At 39.5% G+C, this 23,460-nt stretch overlaps 3 pseudogenes; 2 read left to right on the top strand and 1 right to left on the bottom strand.

Annotated features, from left to right (window-relative positions):
• Nucleotides 1-649: 649 nt before the first annotated feature.
• On the bottom strand, nt 650-769 carry LOC134930196 (5S ribosomal RNA; annotated as a pseudogene).
• A 1,291-nt stretch (nt 770-2,060) lies between these two features.
• Nucleotides 2,061-2,180, top strand: LOC134930195 (5S ribosomal RNA; annotated as a pseudogene).
• Nucleotides 2,181-7,195: 5,015 nt separating this feature from the next.
• Nucleotides 7,196-7,315, top strand: LOC134930194 (5S ribosomal RNA; annotated as a pseudogene).
• The last annotated feature ends 16,145 nt before the right edge of the window (nt 7,316-23,460 follow it).

The raw sequence follows: 23,460 nt of genomic DNA, 5'->3' as shown, positions 1-23,460 counted from the left end.
TTTGTTGGAGTTTCTGACATCCAGTGAATACAACAGTGCAGAATTCCGTTTTGGAAGCAGCGAAAAATAAAAATAAAAAGATGTATATGTTAGTGTCTATTCTATTATAGAATTTTCAATTATCATAATGTGATCTGAGACTTTTAATTGGGGGAGTTTTGAGAATGTAAATAACAATTATTGCAAAAAAGTGATGTTTCTTGTTCAAACAGCGAGGTGGACAGAACATAGAATTAAACCATAGACCATATTTATACTAGTCAATTTGTGGCATAAAAAAGTTTTGAATACATTTTTTGACCTTAGAGGAGTAATAGATAACCTTGTATACATGGTATAGGCATAGGAATAATTTCAGAATGGTGATAGTCAGTGAGGAGATAAAAATATAAATATAAACTAGTTTCTGATATCAATTATGTGCATATGTGCTAGACAGCGTGGAAACATTTAGGATACGTTAGTATATTAATATAATATTACTCAGTCATATACTAGTTTCTGGTGGTATATATAGAAAAATAGTGCATATGTGTATGACTGGTTGTGAGAGTTGGTGATGTGTTAAATTGATTATTGCTACCAAGAACCTGTGCAATGGTGATTTAGCCGTCTATTAGTATTATTTTTGAGCCTGACAAGGCTCGCTCTTCTACAGTACCCAATATTCGCAAGTAGTTACCCACTTGTTACTGATTGGGCCCAACACTGCTTAGCTTCCAAGATCGGACGGGATTGGGCGTAGAACCAGTGCGGTATGACTGTAGCATATAATGGAATGAGTCAGGCATACACTATAAAAGATTTTTATTAAGATAATTAGTGACTATATACAGTGTTTTACAAATGGTGGTGATCGGAAAGTAAGTATGATGATGTGAACCAAGCTTGAAAAGAAGAGAATTGGCTTATCTGTATCCAGAAGATTTTGGAGGGGGGTACTTCTCTCATAGAAATGGAGCGATTTCATATCCCTCATTGAAGCCCATGGGGTGTGCAGTTTTTAGTTGGAATATCCAAAACATCTCTCTTTGAGAGAGTTTCTTGGCAAGGTCTCCACCCCTTTCGCCACTGGTCACGTGTTCGATGGCTTTGAAAGTCATCTCTTCTGGAAATCAACATATTTAGACAGATTTGATGTAAGGGAGTCTATCCCGGCAACAATTGGTCTCCCTGGTGGGTTGGACAGGAAAACACGACACAAAAGGAGTCCATTTCCTTCGTTACTACTTACAGTTCTCATGAACAAACCATCAGGACTTCACTAAGAACCCACTGGGACATACTTTTAATGGACCCCATCTTAAAGAAGATCCTTCCACCACAACCAGAACTAGTATTCCGAAAATCACGTAATTTGAAAGACATCCTCGCGCCCAGCATGCTAAAAGAAATACCATTAGAGGGAAATTCCAACTCTCTCCCCAAATGTATCGGATCTTACAAGTGTGGACACTGCAACATCTGCAAATTTCTTAATCCCAACAGAAAAACCTTCTGCAATACAGACGGCACACAAGAATTCAAAATCAAAGAATTCATGAACTGTAATATTACATCTGTAATCTATTTGTTGGAATGTACATGCCACAAAAAATATGTAGGTAAAACAAAAAGAACCTTGAAAATTAGAGTACAAGAACATGTACGAAGTATCAAAAACAAAGTAGAGACTCACTTACTGTACAGACATTTTAAACTGGAACACAATTCTAATCCAGAAGAGATGACTTTCAAAGCCATCGAACACGTGACCAGTGGCGAAAGGGGTGGAGACCTTGCCAAGAAACTCTCTCAAAGAGAGATGTTTTGGATATTCCAACTAAAAACTGCACACCCCATGGGCTTCAATGAGGGATATGAAATCGCTCCATTTCTATGAGAGAAGTACCCCCCTCCAAAATCTTCTGGATACAGATAAGCCAATTCTCTTCTTTTCAAGCTTGGTTCACATCATCATACTTACTTTCCGATCACCACCATTTGTAAAACACTGTATATAGTCACTAATTATCTTAATAAAAATCTTTTATAGTGTATGCCTGACTCATTCCATTATATGCTACAGTCATACCGCACTGGTTCTACGCCCAATCCCGTCCGATCTTGGAAGCTAAGCAGTGTTGGGCCCAATCAGTAACAAGTGGGTAACTACTTGCGAATATTGGGTACTGTAGAAGAGCGAGCCTTGTCAGGCTCAAAAATAATACTAATAGACGGCTAAATCACCATTGCACAGGTTCTTGGTAGCAATAATCAATTTAACACATCACCAACTCTCACAACCAGTCATACACATATGCACTATTTTTCTATATATACCACCAGAAACTAGTATATGACTGAGTAATATTATATTAATATACTAACGTATCCTAAATGTTTCCACGCTGTCTAGCACATATGCACATAATTGATATCAGAAACTAGTTTATATTTATATTTTTATCTCCTCACTGACTATCACCATTCTGAAATTATTCCTATGCCTATACCATGTATACAAGGTTATCTATTACTCCTCTAAGGTCAAAAAATGTATTCAAAACTTTTTTATGCCACAAATTGACTAGTATAAATATGGTCTATGGTTTAATTCTATGTTCTGTCCACCTCGCTGTTTGAACAAGAAACATCACTTTTTTGCAATAATTGTTATTTACATTCTCAAAACTCCCCCAATTAAAAGTCTCAGATCACATTATGATAATTGAAAATTCTATAATAGAATAGACACTAACATATACATCTTTTTATTTTTATTTTTCGCTGCTTCCAAAACGGAATTCTGCACTGTTGTATTCACTGGATGTCAGAAACTCCAACAAAATGGCCACATAAATGAAGGACAACTACTATTGTCAAAGAGAGAGACTCGGCACTGATGTAAGCTTCAGAAATCAAAATCATCCACAAAATGGCCGCCGCGATGACTGACAAGCTGCCTAGCCTATAGATGAAGATCCCGCCCGCGACCGGAAGTGACGCGACGGCGATAACGGAAGAACAGACCGAGAAACATAAACAGACTTATTCACTGACCGGAAGTGGGGCGCTTGTGCGCATGCGCAATACGAGTTCTCCTACAAAGGAAGTGGGGCGGAAGTGACGTCGGCCCCGTCCCCGGACTGTTTTAATGAAGTTTTATACTATTTAATACTCGTTTTTCATGTATGAAAAGTTTTATGAGGTTGTTTTTTAATACACTAAGCTACCGTTATACCAGTGTTAAAAAACTCACATAAGTTAATAATATTAGTCCAGACAGGAAGTGATGTCACAACTATCCATTTCTAATTACATGTGCTATAAATAAGAGTACCTGTTCAGTAGTCCCATACCCCTTGATGAAGTCAGAGTGACGAAACGCGTTGGGTGTACCTCCATTGACTCTCCACCTTAAAAAGATAAGCAGCATTCTCTCTTTTTTTGGATATTTTATCATCATTGCCTTTATATTATTTGTCTTATTGTTTTAGCTATCCTTTTAGTTGGTATTAATTTTTAGCATATACCCTCCGGCCTTTAAACCCACTGCGACATTTATTATAATTGGTTTTATACCTTGGTTTTATTTTTTGTATTAATAAATATACTACTATTTTTTAAGTATCCAGCTAGTCTCTTCATATTTATTATAGTTTACTAGACACCGTTGGTCGCTGAAACCCTCATCCCCCCTTTTTTTTATACAATTTAACCTAGGCAGTTTATCCCTGCCTAATACTTGAGGGTTAGCTGACGCCTTGAATTATGTAAGGAGTGTCTGATTCTGTCATATTTATCTATCTCACACACACCTGTGGCGCCATACTTCCACTGCCCAATTTACTTGATACTATTTGTAAGGCAGCCTGGTATCTGTGAGTAGATTTTTAAGATGTTCAGATTGAACGAACGCACCAACAAACGTAATGATTGGTGCCAAAAGATATTTAATGAAGAGACTCAAAATAGCACTGCACCCCCATCAGGCGATCTAGACGACCTGTTCTGGGGAATGGAACGACTAATGGCCAAAGAAATAAAGAATTGGTGGGATATTAAAGGACTTGAGCATTATGTGGAAGTTAATAGAATACCGAGGGGTTTAAGAATTTTGAAACAACCTACCCTCGGGAATACGGACCCAGAATTTATTGAAAAATGGGACTCCATTTTACACACATGCTCCATGAATTTAATGAAATTATTAATAAATGAAAGGAGGAAAAATGCAGTGATACTTGAGAAAGACATTAAGGATAAAGAAGCCGAATTGGAACCATATAAAGGCAAAGACGACTACCAGGTCAATGAGAATGTTCTTAACAAAAAGTTGGATCACATTGAAGAAGAAGTCATAAGAGGGAAGGAGAAAAAATTTCTCAGAGATAAAAGGGACTACGAACAGGGAAACACCAAGAACTGGAGCAGATTTAAAACATATGACAAACCTCAGAAAACAGACCAAAGATACCAGTGGAAGACGATACCACAAAGAACAAGATCAACATGGAGAACAGAATCACCAAGAACACCTCATACAAGAACAAATAATAGATTTAATGTCCTGAATCGACTCAAATCCAGTGACGAACAGGATTTTTTATCATCAGGCCGAGGAACACGACCAAAAGAACATCCAAAAAGCACAATACAGGAGGACGTCAGACATGCCTCCCCACTAAAAAGACGTTTTGCAGAAGTAGAGGAAAACGGGGCGGTAGGAGGAAAGGAATTCAAGAGGAGGAACCTATAACTTCCAATATAGGGGATAAAGGTATTTTTAACCTGTCAACTCATACCCTCACCAAACCGGAACAATCACTTCTCAGCAAAGGATTCTCCTTTGCACCGTCCGAAGGGCTAAATAAATTTGACACCTCTATCGACCTTAATAAATTTGTACGCAAACTAACCCTTAAAAGACACTTCATGAAAAAAGAGAATGCCGTTATCTCTAACTATGAAGCAAACTCCAAATCCGGACTCAAACAAAAAAGCAAATATTATCCAGTAGAATCCAAGGGGAGCAATATCAGCGTCTTCTACGACCTAGTGAAGAAGGACCTATGTGAGAAAGAACCACCACCAGTAATCAACAAGAATCTACATAACAGAGAAATAGAAGCAATGCGGAAACTACAGAAGAATACTCAAATTGTTCTAAAACCAGCTGATAAGGGGGGGGGGTTGGTGATTATGAATCGGGATAATTACGTACAAGAAGCACAGAGATTGTTAGGAGATTCCAACTCCTACAGCGTGCTAACAGACGACCCGAAAGATCAATACACAGACGAACTGAGGTCCCTACTCCTACAGGGACTGAGGAATGATGTCATCACAAAGGATGAATTTTCTTTTTTAATGCAATCCAACCCCACGACCCCCATATTTTATTTCCTGCCAAAAATCCACAAGAGCCTGTCCAACCCACCAGGGAGACCAATTGTTGCCGGGATAGACTCCCTTACATCAAATCTGTCTAAATATGTTGATGTGTTTCTAAATCCGTACGTTAAAAAATTACCATCATACCTTAAAGATACCACCATGGTCCTGAATGAAGTCAAGAAAGTGAAATGGAAAGAGTCATATATATGGATAACTATTGATGTGCAATCTTTATATACCTGTATCGAGCACGAAAAGGGAATTGAAGCAAGCAGAGAATACTTGGACAAAGATAACACTCTCACCGAACCCCATAGGAATTTTATTTGCGATCTTATGAAATTCATTTTAAGCCGTAATTATTTTAAATTTTTAGACAAATTTTATCTACAACGGTGCGGCACCGCTATGGGGACTATTTTTGCCCCGAGCTTTGCTAATTTATTTATGGGAAGATGGGAGGAGAAGCACATATACACCACGCAACACTTCAAGGAATCCATTGTCATGTATAAAAGATACATTGACGATATCCTGATCATATGGGATGGGAGTGCTGAATCATTTCTGGACTTTTTTAAACTTTTACAGATCAATGATTTTAATTTATCTTTTACCTACAATCTGAACAAAGAGTCCATTGAATTCCTGGATCTAATTTTAATGGGAGAGAAAGAGGCAGTGTCTACAAAAAATTTTATAAAAGATGTTGATAAGAACAGCTACCTTCACTACAAGAGCAATCACTCCAAAAAATGGAAGAACAACATCCCCTACTCTCAATTCCATAGAATAAGGAGGAATTGCAACAAAAACGAAGAATGTGAGGAACAACTTGAAATATACAGAAAAAGATTCGAGGATAAATTATATCCAAAAACTATACTAGACAAAGCTGTTACCAAGACAAGAAATTTGGAGAGAGAAAATTTGCTGACCTATAAGGAAAACACGACACAAAAGGAGTCCATTTCCTTCGTTACTACTTACAGTTCTCATGAACAAACCATCAGGACTTCACTAAGAACCCACTGGGACATACTTTTAATGGACCCCATCTTAAAGAAGATCCTTCCACCACAACCAGAACTAGTATTCCGAAAATCACGTAATTTGAAAGACATCCTCGCGCCCAGCATGCTAAAAGAAATACCATTAGAGGGAAATTCCAACTCTCTCCCCAAATGTATCGGATCTTACAAGTGTGGACACTGCAACATCTGCAAATTTCTTAATCCCAACAGAAAAACCTTCTGCAATACAGACGGCACACAAGAATTCAAAATCAAAGAATTCATGAACTGTAATATTACATCTGTAATCTATTTGTTGGAATGTACATGCCACAAAAAATATGTAGGTAAAACAAAAAGAACCTTGAAAATTAGAGTACAAGAACATGTACGAAGTATCAAAAACAAAGTAGAGACTCACTTACTGTACAGACATTTTAAACTGGAACACAATTCTAATCCAGAAGAGATGACTTTCAAAGCCATCGAACACGTGACCAGTGGCGAAAGGGGTGGAGACCTTGCCAAGAAACTCTCTCAAAGAGAGATGTTTTGGATATTCCAACTAAAAACTGCACACCCCATGGGCTTCAATGAGGGATATGAAATCGCTCCATTTCTATGAGAGAAGTACCCCCCTCCAAAATCTTCTGGATACAGATAAGCCAATTCTCTTCTTTTCAAGCTTGGTTCACATCATCATACTTACTTTCCGATCACCACCATTTGTAAAACACTGTATATAGTCACTAATTATCTTAATAAAAATCTTTTATAGTGTATGCCTGACTCATTCCATTATATGCTACAGTCATACCGCACTGGTTCTACGCCCAATCCCGTCCGATCTTGGAAGCTAAGCAGTGTTGGGCCCAATCAGTAACAAGTGGGTAACTACTTGCGAATATTGGGTACTGTAGAAGAGCGAGCCTTGTCAGGCTCAAAAATAATACTAATAGACGGCTAAATCACCATTGCACAGGTTCTTGGTAGCAATAATCAATTTAACACATCACCAACTCTCACAACCAGTCATACACATATGCACTATTTTTCTATATATACCACCAGAAACTAGTATATGACTGAGTAATATTATATTAATATACTAACGTATCCTAAATGTTTCCACGCTGTCTAGCACATATGCACATAATTGATATCAGAAACTAGTTTATATTTATATTTTTATCTCCTCACTGACTATCACCATTCTGAAATTATTCCTATGCCTATACCATGTATACAAGGTTATCTATTACTCCTCTAAGGTCAAAAAATGTATTCAAAACTTTTTTATGCCACAAATTGACTAGTATAAATATGGTCTATGGTTTAATTCTATGTTCTGTCCACCTCGCTGTTTGAACAAGAAACATCACTTTTTTGCAATAATTGTTATTTACATTCTCAAAACTCCCCCAATTAAAAGTCTCAGATCACATTATGATAATTGAAAATTCTATAATAGAATAGACACTAACATATACATCTTTTTATTTTTATTTTTCGCTGCTTCCAAAACGGAATTCTGCACTGTTGTATTCACTGGATGTCAGAAACTCCAACAAAATGGCCACATAAATGAAGGACAACTACTATTGTCAAAGAGAGAGACTCGGCACTGATGTAAGCTTCAGAAATCAAAATCATCCACAAAATGGCCGCCGCGATGACTGACAAGCTGCCTAGCCTATAGATGAAGATCCCGCCCGCGACCGGAAGTGACGCGACGGCGATAACGGAAGAACAGACCGAGAAACATAAACAGACTTATTCACTGACCGGAAGTGGGGCGCTTGTGCGCATGCGCAATACGAGTTCTCCTACAAAGGAAGTGGGGCGGAAGTGACGTCGGCCCCGTCCCCGGACTGTTTTAATGAAGTTTTATACTATTTAATACTCGTTTTTCATGTATGAAAAGTTTTATGAGGTTGTTTTTTAATACACTAAGCTACCGTTATACCAGTGTTAAAAAACTCACATAAGTTAATAATATTAGTCCAGACAGGAAGTGATGTCACAACTATCCATTTCTAATTACATGTGCTATAAATAAGAGTACCTGTTCAGTAGTCCCATACCCCTTGATGAAGTCAGAGTGACGAAACGCGTTGGGTGTACCTCCATTGACTCTCCACCTTAAAAAGATAAGCAGCATTCTCTCTTTTTTTGGATATTTTATCATCATTGCCTTTATATTATTTGTCTTATTGTTTTAGCTATCCTTTTAGTTGGTATTAATTTTTAGCATATACCCTCCGGCCTTTAAACCCACTGCGACATTTATTATAATTGGTTTTATACCTTGGTTTTATTTTTTGTATTAATAAATATACTACTATTTTTTAAGTATCCAGCTAGTCTCTTCATATTTATTATAGTTTACTAGACACCGTTGGTCGCTGAAACCCTCATCCCCCCTTTTTTTTATATATATATATCTATATAAGCAGCAAATAAACGAGGCGGCACTCAGAGACTTGTACTTCAACGTGACTTTAGTGAAAACACAGCATATCAACGTTTCACCCTTCATCAGGGTGTTTTGTATTGTGCACTGGTTATCCTGATGAAGGAGCTTTGCGCCCCGAAACGTTGATATGCTGTGTTTTCACTAAAGTCACGTTGAAGTACAAGTCTCTGAGTGCCGCCTCGTTTATTTGCTGCTTGGATATGGGGGTAACACCCTAGTGGAAGGCACCAGAGCAAGGCAGCCCATGGGGCAATCTGAGTGCCGGCAACATTGGTGTGCGTATATATATATATATATATATATACACATGTGCACAAATAAGGATGCACTCACCAGACTTCTCCAGGGTGAAATTGATAGATTTTAATCCAGACAGCACATACTCACAAACAGAAGGTCAACGTTTCGGCTCACAGCAGAGCCTTTGTCAAGACCAGATTACCAGGTTGCCATCTCCCTAGGGTCTTGACAAAGGCTCTGCTGTGAGCCGAAACGTTGACCTTCTGTTTGTGAGTATGTGCTGTCTGGATTAAAATCTATCAATTTCACCCTGGAGAAGTCTGGTGAGTGCATCCTTATTTGTGCACATGTATCGTGGAACTTTGTTCTGATAGGACCTGTTCCTGGATTTTGCACCCCAGCAACTGTGATTATTAACGACATGTGAGTGCGGCTCTTCTACAATGGATATATATATATATATATACATACATACACCACTGGAATATGGGCGGCACTCACAGGGCTTGAACCGAATGCAAAGAGAGGGAGTCCCCTTATCTGATCAACGTTTTAATTTAATTAATCGTCATCAGAATCTTTTACAAAATGCACAACAATACAGACATTTATAACTCACCCAGTGAAGTCGTTTCCTCCCTTGCCGCCACGCTCCGGGCGCCCGTCCGGGGCCGATGACGTCACCACAAGCGACGCACGCACCATTGCTAGGCAACCCACAGGGGCATAATCAAGTGACAATCCCAGCACCTAAACATACACATGATCATATACTTAGACATATTCACAATACATTAAAATACAGATGGCGGCCCATATGTAGACAGGTGCAGATGTTAATCAATATCGCACGGAGGTCTAGAAATATTTCATAGCCAATAAAAAAGTATAATTTCAAATATGTATCTCTTTCTCTTGAGGTTGTCTGGCCCATTTTGGATTTCACATTGAAAGATATATTTATTAATTATGTAATGATTATGAATAAATAAATAAATATATATATATATATATATATATATATATATATTTTAACTCTTGGATAAATGTTTTATTTCTTTGAGTTATAAATTTTACAAATTGTACCTATTTTTAGTAAGACATTGAGTTCTCTAGTTATAATGCTTTATTATTGGTCATTACAGGATCAAGCGCCAAAGGATTTATTACCAGATACAGTAACTTATAACCCAGCAGAGCTTAAAGATGCTTTAAGTATAATTTGGATGACCTTCTTGCTGTGAAGAGTAGGCTATGCACCTGGAGCAGGCATTCCCAACCTTGCTCCTAAAGGCACATTAACAGTCCAGGTTTTAGTGATATCCATGATCAGTGTCGGGCCCAACGGGGCATGTAGGGCCCAACGGGGGAAGGCAGTGGTAGGGGTTCATGTTTAGGGGTGTAGCCAGTCTGCAGAGGGGGTGTGGCCTACCACCTCATTGGTTTGACTAACCCAGGCATGTCTAAACTGCGGCCCTCCAGCTGTTGAGAAATTACACATCCCAGCATGCCCTGACACAGCTTTAGCATTCTCTGACAGCAAAACTGTGTTAGGGCATGCTGGGATATGTAGTTTCACAACAGCTGGAGGGCCACAGTTTGGACATGCCTGGACTAACCATTAGAGAGTGCAGCGTCTGGGCCCCTTCATAAATATATACAGTAAATTCAGCTGCTGCATGCATGATAATGTATTAGATTAATAACAGATTAATAACAGCAATGCACTGTAGAAAATACACCATAGTCCAGTATAAGGTAACATATATATAATGTATAATTCAAGTGCACAGTCAGGAACCTGATCCTTACAGCAGGAGGTGGGCCCCCAGGCAGTGGGGCCCACTGGTGGTTTCCCCTGTTCCCCTGTGGGCTAGTCCAAGCCTGTCCATGCTTGAGGGCAGGTCACTTAATTATAGTACCTCAATTATTTTGATTGAGACCTCTGTGCTGAAGCCTGGATATCACTAAAACCTGCAGTGTTAGTGTACCTTGAGGATTGAGGTTGGGAATGCCTGACCTAGAGAATCTGAGCTAGCATTCACAGGGATAAGTATGATTTGTATTCCTCCTTACAACAGTAGAAAAGCTTAATTCTTGACCAACTTTCTGCCCTGGCCTCTGGTACTGATGGGCAACCATCTGTCCTGGCCAGAGGAAGCTGTTAGCTGACTGTGAAAGGCATTGCTGGGCAGATTTATACATTACTGATGATATTCCCTGCACTCCACATCACTCAATAGTTACCCGTGGTTGTATTAACTGCAGGTCAACAGTCTTAATTAGTATCTGCACTTACTGTACACTAACCCCATTCTAATTGTAAGATAGCCACCATAAACAGGCTTCCTTTAAACATACTCAGCATCACATGGAGCTTTTGATTCATGCTCATGACACTCCACAAGTCAGAGTGGTTCCATGCAATCACTTTACCACTGCCCAATGCCTGCCCCAAAAAGCCATACTTCATTAAAAAACAAATGTGGCCAATTTGCATCTGACTCAGGATAAGATGGACATAAATTCACTTCTGAGTATATGCTGTATGCAAAACTCGCTGTTTGTATCAATCAAGTGAGATCTATGCTACTAAGAATAAGCCCCTTAGTCTAGTAAAGATGTCCTGTTCCCCTCTCATAGACCTTTGGAGATTTTAGGAATATATATTTGTTTTTTGTAAATATTATTCACTTTTTTCCATTGGCATTATTTTATGCAGCATAAACACTTGCAACTATAAATCAGTGTATGTCACACATTCACATACAACAGAGACAACTTCAACACACTGAGCACAAGAATACACATCATTAAGAATCTGTTTGTTTTTTTGCGGGGATCGGGGAGCATAAACAGAGGGAAACACCCAGTGTTTCCCAGACATAACAAGAGTGGGGCAAGCAAGGTATGTTTCCTACAGTGCATGGGCTTTGGCACAAGTGCATGACTTATAGTGCATTTTAAGGGATGATTCACCTTGCAATTGCACTTCATTAATCTATGTTTCCAGTATGCACAGTAATTGATAGTGTTCAAATGGGGACTTTCTGTTTTTTTTCTATTTACCCTGGGCACCATCAACCATTGTTATGCCTCTGGAGATGCTCCAGTTGATTTGTTCATCAGTGTGAACTGGGCAGAGCTCATAAGGTCTAGTAGTGTGAATGAATCTGCTGAGAAACTGTTCATCTAAAATTAATTTAACACTATCAAAACTTCAATTGAGTATACCAATAGCAATCCATGGCCCAGTAGACATCTAAGGGCACTCCACAGTACTCACATTTATAGTATGAACAAGCTCCTACATAACAATATCCTCCAGTCTCTAATCAACCAGTCTCCACACCAGATACCACATAAAATTACCCCAACAGTCCCTGCATCACTCCCACATTACAGCCCCTACACCATTCCCCACATACCACCAACCACCCAATTCACATACCAGTCCCACACATGTTCTCACATAACATTAACCTACCAATCTCCTCACCAGTTCCCACATAACATTAACTCTCGAGTATCCACTTTATTGTAAACTTAACACTGACTTCCATCTGAACACAAATAACAGTACATACAGTATTTATAATCCAATTTAAGATATGTGAAGAATGCTTTGCACTGTCTCCTCTCTCTGCATTACAGAAGTGGAGTCTCTTTAAGGTACTGAGAGGTGGAAGAGAGCGGTAGGGAAGGAGAGTGGGCAGGGGAAGGTCCTCGTATTAAGGTTTCTAATCTTGAGTGTAGAGCCAGTCGCTATTGCATCTGCTCCTTGGTTTTCATTACACACTATAACAGTACAGTATTTCCTATACAGCTGAAGAACTAGGATTGCACAGGTTAAATCCTACTGTTTTTGTTGCCAAGCCTCACTCATCTAGCAAATAGCCAGACTACAACCAATAGTTTCTAACATATGTAAAAAAAAAAGACCATTGACCATGTTCAGCACTGTATTCCAGGAGAACATAAGTGTAGGTTCCATCTGAATTAGGTAATCTTGTAATACTAGATGGACATTTATAGGTTATGTGCACTGAAACTCTCATCAGATGTTGCTTGTCATAACAATGTTGCAGAACAAATTAAAAATAATATTGTATTACATAGTATTACACATATAGTATACTGCTGATCTTGGCTCATATTTTTCATCACCTGCTGTATATATGACCAGTCACATTCATAACTCAGAACCTCCTAAACAATGTGAAATATAGACTACCTCCCATGCTTAGTGCATAATAACTAAGCTGGGATATAGTTGTATTGGTGATCTGGTCTGTAGCGTCTTCACTGTACTGTTTTAATTTGTTAGGCTGAGTTTAGAGGAAAAAAACACTGGTCATTCACTTCATTTCCAGGTAATTTTCCTTATCTCAACAACTTCCAAACCACTGAACAGGCTTGTTTGGTCTAACCCCCTACAGCCTTCACATTGTAATGGTAGTGCACTAAAAAGCATGCTGACTCTTGAAGAGTGAACCTCATTTGTGTTCAATAAAAGATAACATGGGAGATCATTAAAGTAAGTATGTCAGATTAAATGTATTTTCTTGTAGAAAAGTCAAGTCCCTTCAGGAACCATTGCAATTTACTTTGTCTCACGGAGAACAATATTTCCCCAGTAGACCCCAACACAAAGGGCCATTACAAAATGTAATTTATATTTCATAGCTTTGGAAATGTTCAGTACAAATTACAAATGGAGGCTTTAGTGCAGTATTTATGTCCTGTTACCAACTCGATATGTATAAGTAATACATATACTGGCGCTGCGTTTTACATTTATTTGGTACAGGGTGCACTTATGTTTTTCACTCAAACACAGGAAAAGTCATGTCACTTCTTAGGAAACATACAGGTCTGTCAGAGACAAAGGAAAACATTTTCTCTGCAGTTTTATTTTGTAGAAGAAAGAGGACCACATGTTTTATTTCCTTTAATGCATATTTTCACATTTACAGAATATGCTTTGTACAGTAGTGTGATGTTTATAGCAAAACATGCTTATCCTCTTCTTGTAGAAATGTAAAGGCCTGGCTCCATGTATGGTGCGATAGCATGTATTTCGTGTGGTAGCATAAGGGTTAAGCTATCAATTCTTTTCAGCTACATTCTATGAAATTTGCATTAAAATGACATATTAAATGTCACCACCTGAGATATGTAACCTGGTATGTTCATGAAAAAGTGTTTTATGACATATGTTATTCCTATTTGTCTCTTCCTGCTAAGTGATAGTTATATGTAATACAAACCTAATATAACATAAACAATTGATATTCACTGTAATTCTTTTGCTTGACACTGATTGATAAAACCCCACCAAAACCATATGACATACTATGATGCAGATGATATATAGCAGACATTTATTACGAGCTCTGCCTGCAGTGTGATAGGAGGCCATGATAAATCAACTGCATGAAATATATGTATATTTTCCATTAAATTATTTTTACTGTTATATTTTTTCTATTTCTTCTTTTCATTATCCGGCAGTTTGCATTATCTTTCAGCTTAACAGAGTCATTCATTAAATCTAGGATACATTTTCTTCAATCCCACTACACATACAGTATTCTGTTACTGGTTAATATGAAAAGGATAATGCCACTGTTGGGGGTTAAGGTGCAATGTAGGTACAAATATTGGGGGTGATTCCGAGTTGATCGCTCGCTAGTTGCTTTTAGCAGCATTGCACATGCTAAGCTGCCGCCCTCTGGGAGTGTATCTTAGCTTAGCAGAATTGCGAACGAAAGATTAGCAGAATTGCGAATAGAAATTTCTTAGCAGTTTCTGAGTAGCTCCAGACCTACTCACAGATTGCGATCAGCTCAGGCCATTTCGTTCCTGGTTTAACGTCACACACACGCCCAGCGTTCGGCCAGCCACTCCCCCGTTTCTCCAGACACTCCCGCGTTTTTCCCTGAAACGCCTGCGTTTTTCCGCACACTCCCAGAAAACGGCCAGTTTCCGCCCAGAAACACCCACTTCCTGTCAATCACATTACGATCAGCAGAACGATGAAAAAACTTTGTTAGGCCGTGAGTAAAATACCAAACTTTTGTGCTAATTTACTTTGCGACTAATCGCTCCGTAGCGAAAAAAATAACGAGCGAACAACTCGGAATGACCCCCATAATCCCTATCCTGGGCCTGATTCTGAGTTCAGATGCAGTCGCAGCGGTCCTTGAGTCTTTTTCTGCAGTCGCGTCTCTCGACTTTATGCTAGTGTTGATCCAAAGGGCCTGATTCAGAGATGGATGCAGGTCGATGTGGAACGCAGTGGGGCAATTTTGGCCACTGCTCATGCTTCTATGTCACACTGTGTACGTGCCGCGAAGTTCTTATAACAGGAATCGCGGTGACAGTCAGGGAGCATTTGTGGTTGGTAATGGCAGCATGTTGCACCAATGTGGGTGTGTGTCATATCATGCGACTGCGACTCTATATGCAGTTAAAATGGTTCAGGCGTCTTACTTCCAATAACCATGTTGCACAATCATAGGATTACTAAGAAGGATGCATGCAGTGTGACTCAGATTCATGCACAGCAGAAACAATTTGCTCCACTGCATCCAAAATTGCTGCTACGTCTGAGTAAGAATCAGGACCTCTATGTCTAATTCTTTGTTAGGTACACTCTTTATGTAGCACATACTGTTAGAAATCATGTGTGTGCAGGTGCTGATATTGCAGAGTTATATAGGCACACACCAGTGCATAACTCAAGCTATAAATAGCCCAGTTACTTAACCAGTGGTGTTGCTTTATTGATAAATAGCAGTTATACTCACTGTTACGCATACACCAGTGACCACTTATTCGAATGGCCTCTATTTAAAGGTAAGACCTGGATAAATATATATAATGTGTTAGTATTAGAGATATTAGGGACCCATCTAATTAAGTTCATCTGTACATGGTGGATGTGACCAAATATTTGGCTAAATTTACACTAAGAACTTCACTTATACTCAGTGGTGCAGAGAGGGGGGAGCAGGTACTATTTACACGGGCCCAGCAGGTGCCAAGTCCCGCCCCCCCCCCCCCCTTGCCTGGCAGCAACTGCAGCTCTTGTCCTCAGCCCAGCACATGCCGCTGTATGCTGGGCTGCAGTGTAGCCAGGGAGGCGCTTAAAGTACTTTTTCTATATTTTCTATATAAAGCACTCCAACAGCAAAGAATCCTGGTTAACATAAGTGATCTGCAGGCCTCTTTTACATTGGCTAATTTCAGTATACATGAGATCACCATGAGGAAGACATTGTAGACGAATAGTGTGCATGGGAGTACAGCAAAGGAGAAGATTACTATTCTCCAAGAAGAACATTGCTGTCCCATTACTTTCCTAAAGCTCATCAGAAAAGCTAGAAGATGCCTTGAAGAATGTTCTGTGGATAGTTGAGTTTAAATAAAAACTTATATGTTTATTGAAAACCAAATACTGCATTTCAATATTAGAACCTCAATACAACCATGAAACAGAGGTTGCAGTGTCATGGTTTGAGACTGTATTGCTGCCAAATGACCAGGAACCGTTTGCCATTAATGATGGAACTATTAATTCTGAATTGCACCTGCAAATTCTATAAGAGAATGTTATAAAGCTCAACATGAAGTGGATCTAGTAGCAAAGCGTTGACCCTAAACACCCAAGTCATTCTGAAAAAGGTTTTTTATGAAGCTTAAAAACTCTGCATTTTGCCAAAGTCCAGACCTTAAACCAATAGAAATATTGTGTTACTCTAAAACCTGGCGTGGGGTATTTGTGGCAGAAAACACACCAACACCTTGGACTTGATGAAGCAGTATAAGGAGGAAAGAGACAAAATTAATCCAAACTAATCTGTGGGATTGTTCAATGATTCTCGTAAATGTTTGACTGAAATAATTTCTTTTCATTAGGGTCACACCGTTACTTTTTCTACAAAGAATTAATGTTGATTAATTTTGATCCATAATTGATCTAACGGTACATCATTTTGTGCGCTATTTGATATATTGGTCCACTTTATTTGATGATGAATATCTGAAGACATTTAAGATCATATTTAAACAGAAATTCTGAAAATTCTAATGGATTCACAAATTTTCCAGCACCTTTGTAACTTCCCCTTGGGTGCAGCAGATAATTATGAAGCTGTGTTGACTGGGTTACCCTGACCCTTGCTCTCCATGCCTCCCGAACTTGCTCCAGGAAATTTCTTGTCACATTTCCTACTATTACACACACAGGTGCCCATGATACAATAATTGGTCTCTGATTCCCTGATTTTACCGGAGCCACAATCTCACTGAGAAAGGGGTATTTGCACACCGAACATGTGTAGATGCTGTCACTGGTAAACTACCAGCTGAGAAAATGCCTCCTGTTCACTTGACACCTAACCACAGTATCAGCCAAACCATTTCCGCTAGTGACCTCAATCTTTGTTCCCTACTGTGCAATATACATTTTCCGATAATATTCACCTGCTTATTCCTAGCTCAGTCATGTTCCCTCCAACAAATCTTCACTTACTGTATATGGCAGCCACAGAATGGCCTTAAATAAAAAAGGCTTCAGAGAAGTAAAATGGCTACTTAGTTACTAAACGTATGTGCAACTGCCTTAGTAAATGCTGCCAATGTCAAGTCAGGTGCAATTCTATGAAACTTTCTAGTGTAAAGCAAAGTTGCAGTAAATCTATTTGTAGATCTATAAATATCATTGCATGCCTGAAAGAAGTATGTACAAGCAAAGTCATTTTTATATGTCCACTGTGGCATGGGAACGTAGAACAAAAGTTATTTCAATAATGAAGGTCACTGGCTGTCTAGCTAATAAGGAGAGCAGTGATGCACATTATTATTGCATAATCGATTTAAAATTCAGCAAGGTTGACATTTAAAAAGACATTGGTGACTGCTGTCATAGTATCTTTGCTTTATCCAGGTATGGGAGTATTACCAGAGAAATCCCTAATGTGTTCCTTTCATGAATCAACATTTTAAAAAGGATAGATAGGGCAGCAACGATGGCAGCTGGGTCAGACGAGTCTTAGCTGCTTACATGTAACAAGATCTTAGACATCTTTCACTGATTATAGTGCACCAAGCTTTGTATAATTAAGTTACTGTTACATTGTGGGGCTTTTAATATGTGTTAAATAGAGCATGAAGTAATCATAGAATATTTAACTCTATTGACATATAAAAACACTATTTAAATTAGAGAAAATACATTGCATTGTTCAATAGAAAGAAAGAAAGAAAGAAAGAAAGAAAGAAAGAAAGAAAGAAAGAAAGAAAGAAAGAAAGAAAGAAAGAAAGAACAGCATTTGGTGTATGCTATTTTGTTCCAGCATTTGTATATTGCAGGTGAATGGAAAATCGGTTCTACTAGTAAGCTTCTTGTGCACTGTGGTCTGAATGTGGATTTCTGCCACCAACTACCTGGACAGGCCCAGTGACAGGAGGGTACAAGGGTGATGATTGTACTGTGCCTCAATGTTCAGAAGGGCCACATAATTTGGAGGGGCCCCAGGCTCACAACCAATAAGGAACCTCCACTGGCAGATCTAGACAGACCGAGTGAATATATCAATCATTTATTATGATTACTTCTGACCTTGTGATTAAGAACAAGATTAAACGTAACTATACCCCCCTGTTTGCAGAAAGTCAGGAAACCAAAGATCAGGCTAATGAACTTTTATAGCCCTGGTTCTGATCCATCACAACCACTGGACTTTGCTGAAAGTGGTGCCTCTAAGCCCAGACTTTATAGGAACTACTAGTGTCCACGTTACCCAGTGGTTCAATGTGGGCTAATACTGTACATGTATTATACATTTTTATCATTAATGTTGCTAGATATTGTGAATATATAGTATGTCAAGGTTGTGATATATTTCTAAGGTTATATATACTTTCTTTGTCATTTTGTGATGTATTCAGTCTGTGCTGTGTGGGGCAAACTCACCATGGATTGCAACTGCAAAGCTGCTCACAGCATAATTATCTCCTGTGGACTACTTTGCTATCACTCCTGTGTGGAATCAGTGATAGTATTGCTATGTGGAAGCCTATGGAATTGTGCTGACCAATCTGCTATGCCATAGGCAACTTCTCCACTGGCTCACTTCTCCATTTTTATCACTGCTTCATACATTTACCCAATTGTGTCTTATAACCAATGCAGGGAAATGGCACTGATGATCCCATTTGAATCTATGTATCTCTGATTTCTCCCACCCCCCCAAGATATATCAACTACATATTGGGGGTAAGGTGCAATCAGGGAGATTGATGGACTATTCAATGAGTCAGGGAGATTGCTACTATTTCAGGGAGTCTCCTGCAGAATGCAGGAGGGCAGGCAACTATGTACTGCACATCACTGATATGCAGAGTACTCATCATTTTCAGCAGTATCTTGTTCACCAGGCATGGGGTATGTGTCAGTGCTGTTACTAGTTATGGTGGCTGATCTCACATTTTGAGTGTTGAGGACAGTTTTGCCATTAGTGAGTATAGTAATTAGTGTTTTTGCAATCCATCATAAGAATCACAAATAAATCACAGACTAGGTCAATGAAAATTTAGGAAAAGACAAGAAACCCCCTGGATTGTGCTACTAGAGAGGCTTGGATACAGAAGCTGTTATAGGAGAACGTCAAACTCTTTACTTCAAAGAGTACAAAAAAAGCAAAGAGAGAGAGAAACATATCACATGTGAAATTCATGTTTGCTAAATCAACAAGTATTACAAGGGACTGGTAATTAATATGCTTAGTCTATGCTGGGAAATCTCCAAAAGACTAATAAAAAGCATTTCAAAATTAGGAATTTCATTATACCATTTGGGCCATGTGTAACATCCCTCATTTAGTATACTTCATGCTTGAAATGTCATAATAATATTTTGGATATATATATTTAAGGTACTAATGTAGTAGGCCTCATCTAGACAAGCATTGTTACTGTGCACATTTTATTACTGTTTTTTATTTTTCTGAATCGACTATTTTAGTGTTTTTCTAACAGTTGCTGTCTGGTCTGGATAGCTATTTTCTAATTAGTAGTACATGCTGTGTGAGTGCTGTTGCCCTCTGAATTGATGGAGGATGAAGGTGATCATGCAGCTCCCTACTGGGGTTGTCTTCTGTATGCCGACTGACGGGATCCCGGCGCACAGTATACCGGCGCCGGGATCCCGACAGCCGGCATACCAACACTTATTCTCCCTCGTGGGGGTCCACGACCCCCCTGGAGGGAGAATAAAATAGTGTGGCACGCGTAGTGCGCCACCGTGCCCGTAGCGTGGCGAGCGCAGCGAGCCCGCAAGGGGCTTATTTGCGGTCGCCACACTGTCGGTAAGCTGGCGGTCGGGCTCACGGCGCCGGTATGCTGGTCGCCGGGAGCCCGACCGCCGGCATATCGTAGTGAACCCCCTTACTGGTGTCGCTGGATTGTGCTAACTGCTCAGGGATGAACATGCTTGCTCTCAGCTTTCCAATGGCCTTCTGAGGCTTGAATGTGAATTATCAAAGCAAATATGTACTTGTATGGGAATTCTGTCAGACCCATTAAGAAAGGTTAACAGACTAGTCACAATCAAGGGAGTTTGTATCAGGAACTTCTTGACTGGAGGTGATGAACCTTACAAGTAGCATGCATTTGTAATGAAATGACTCTTATTGTACCAAGGAGACTCAACCATCTGATGTGGCTGTACACAGTTTCCTCTGTGGATCCCTACTTGCCATTTTCCCATTGAGATGTGTTCTTCTTTTTACTCACTTATTTTCCAATTATAATTGATGAAGAGTTTGTTAATCAATTACTTAGTTTAACTAAGGATATTACGGTCGTACTATAAGTATACAGTGGTGATGAGAGGGGGTGAGAAACTAATTACCCAGGCCCAGGTCTGATGGAGCCTTCCTTCCCCCCTCCCCCTTACCTGGCTGCAGCTCTTCTCCTCAGCCCAGTACACGGAGATGTTTTAAGTACAATTTTTTTCTGTATTTTTTTCTAAGGGTGCATGGCCACACCTCCTGTGATTAGGCCACACACCCAGGAAAGTACCTGAACCTTGCCACACTCTCTACTGCCCTGTAAGTATACAATACATTAGTAATCATTATCATACTGTGCAAAGGGGTCATATTGACAGATGGTCATCTATGAATGCATTTCTGCTTCAGTGTTGTGGTACTCAGGGCCTTCTGTGTTTATCAATTCAGATTGACAATGCAAAATCAGTTCAAAGGGAAACTGATGGCTTTACTACTCATATTACTGTGTAGACCTCATATTACTGTGCAGACCTCATATTACAGTGCAGACCTCACATTACTGTGCAGAGCTCCTATTACTGTGTAGACCTCATATTAATGTGCAGAGGTCATATCACTGTGCAGAGCTCATATCACTGTGCAGACCTCATATTACTGTGCAGAGCTCTTATTACTGTGTAGACCTCATATCACTGTGCAGAGCTCATATTACTGTGCAGACCTCATATTACTGTGTAGACCTCATATCACTGTGCATAGCTCATATTACTGTGCAGAGCTCCTATTACTGTGTAGACCTCATATCACTGTGCAGACCTCATATTAGTGTGCAGACCTCATATTACTGTGTAGACCTCATATCACTGTGCAGAGCTCATATTACTGTGCAGAGCTCATATTACTGTGCAGAGCTCATATTACTGTGTAGACCTCATATTACTGTGCAGAGCTCATATTACTGTGCAGAGCTCCTATTACAGTGCAGAGCTCCTATTACTGTGTAGACCTCCTATTACTGTGCAGAGCTCCTATTACTGTGTAGACCTCCTATTACTGTGCAGAGCTCCTATTACTGTGTAGACCTCAAATCACTGTGCAGACCTCATATTACTGTGTAGACCTCATATCACTGTGCAGAGCTAATATTACTGTGCAGACCTCATATTACTGTGCAGAGCTCATATTACTGTGTAGACCTCATATTACTGTGCAGACCTCATATTACTGTGTAGACCTCATATTACTGTGCAGACCTCATATCACTGTGCAGACCTCATATTACTGTGTAGACCTCATATCGCTGTGCAGAGCTCATATCACTGTGTAGACCTCATATTACTGTGCAGACCTCATATCACTGTGTAGACCTCATATCACTGTGCAGAGCTCATATCACTGTGTAGACCTCATATTACTGTGCAGAGCTCCTATTACTGTGCAGAGCTCCTATTACTGTGTAGACCTCATATTACTGTGCAGACCTCATATCACTGTGCAGACCTCATATTACTGTGTAGACCTCATATTACTGTGCAGAGCTCATATTACTGTGCAGAGCTCACATCACTGTGTAGACCTCATATTACTGTGCAGACCTCATATTACTGTGCAGAGCTCCTATTACTGTGTAGACCTCATATTACTGTGCAGACCTCATATTACTGCGCAGACCTCATATTACTGTGCAGACCTCATATTACTGTGCAGACCTCATATTACTGTGCAGAGCTCATATTACTGTGCAGACCTCATATTACTGTGCAGAGCTCATATTACTGTGTTGACCTCATATCACTGTGCAGAGCTCATATTACTGTGCAGAGCTCATATTACTGTGCAGAGCTCCTATTACTGTGCAGACCTCATATTACTGTGTAGACCTCATATCACTGTGCAGAGCTCATATTACTGTGTAGACCTCATATTACTGCGCAGACCTCATATTACTGTGCAGAGCTCCTATTACTGTGTAGACCTCATATCACTGTGCAGAGCTCATATTACTGTTCAGACCTCATATTACTGTGTAGACCTCATATCACTGTGCAGAGCTCATATTACTGTGCAGAGCTCCTATTACTGTGTAGACCTCATATCACTGTGCAGATCTCATATTACTGTGTAGACCTCATATCACTGTGCAGAGCTCATATTACTGTGCAGAGCTCCTATTACTGTGCAGAGCTCCTATTACTGTGTAGACCTCCTATTACTGTGCAGAGCTCATATTACTGTGTAGAGCTCATATCACTGTGTAGACCTCATATTACTGTGCAGACCTCATATCACTGTGTAGACCTCATATCACTGTGCAGAGCTCATATTACTGTGCAGAGCTCATATTACTGTGTAGACCTCATATTACTGTGCAGAGCTCATATTACTGTGCAGAGCTCCTATTACTGTGCAGAGCTCCTATTACTGTGTAGACCTCCTATTACTGTGCAGAGCTCCTATTACTGTGCAGACATCCTATTACTGTGCAGAGCTCCTATTACTATGTAGATCTCAAATCACTGTGCAGACCTCATATTACTGTGTAGACCTCATA

The sequence above is a fragment of the Pseudophryne corroboree genome, chromosome 5, assembly GCF_028390025.1.
Source record: "Pseudophryne corroboree isolate aPseCor3 chromosome 5, aPseCor3.hap2, whole genome shotgun sequence".
Lineage (NCBI taxonomy): Eukaryota > Metazoa > Chordata > Amphibia > Anura > Myobatrachidae > Pseudophryne > Pseudophryne corroboree.
Note: the sequence above shows the minus strand (reverse complement) of the source record. Positions and strands in the feature narration are given on the sequence as shown.